Source organism: Fragaria vesca, linkage group LG7, assembly GCF_000184155.1.
Source record: "Fragaria vesca subsp. vesca linkage group LG7, FraVesHawaii_1.0, whole genome shotgun sequence".
NCBI classification, from domain to species: domain Eukaryota; kingdom Viridiplantae; phylum Streptophyta; class Magnoliopsida; order Rosales; family Rosaceae; genus Fragaria; species Fragaria vesca.
Genome location: NC_020497.1, coordinates 9,446,533 through 9,447,425, shown reverse-complemented (window position 1 = coordinate 9,447,425; position 893 = coordinate 9,446,533).

Below are 893 nucleotides of genomic sequence, written 5' to 3'. Positions count from 1 at the left end.
TCTCAGTAGGTATATCATCAGTCCTTGAATGCAAGAGCTCTTTCAATCGATCAATTTCAGGTCTGCAGGGAATTAACATACATGAAACTCAACACCATGACAAACATGTACAATAAATAAGGCAAGTTATGAAAAGCAGAAGTGGCACAGATGCGATTACAGCAGAATATTCTATTTGTTCCTTTTATTGGATACCTCAAGCAGGTTAAGCTCTAATAATAACCAATCCCAAGAAGTTCAAATTCCAATCTATGCGTGTAATTAAAGCATTGCAGGGAATGAAAATATATTTGGAGGAAACAGTCATATCGAAAGTAAAACAACAAGCAAAGACATCACTATGCTTCCACAAACTACAAATAAACAAGGAATGATGTGTGACAGATAGGGCTAAACCTGCACAATAAGATTTCCCCAAGGGTTTCAACGCATTCCATTTATGTCATTTAAAATATATAAAATATCAAGGATTTATGAAAAAGAATCAAGCTATTAAAGCAATAAAACCTACTAGCTTCACTCAGCCTTGGACAAACCATAGTGGTCTTCCACTGGTATTCATCAAGGAGGTCCTTACTTTTTCACCTAAAAATGGTCAGAGACCATCAAGCAATCTAGTAATCCTCTTGTTGTTTTCAATGAAAAAACACGTACAGCTTAATAAGCACAGAGAGGATAGCATAAGAAACACAATGTTGTCATGGAAGGCTGCAATTATAATATCTAAGCAATTTCAAAGTCCCAGAAGAGAAGAAAAAACATTGTGATTAATATATACGACTTGCCTGGTAAAGGTTTTCTGCTCCAAAATTTGCTCAAGTAAGGTAAACCCCCCGTCTCCAGCAGAAGTAGCTCTGGGACCAGTACTTTGCTCAATGGCACCATTTTGCACT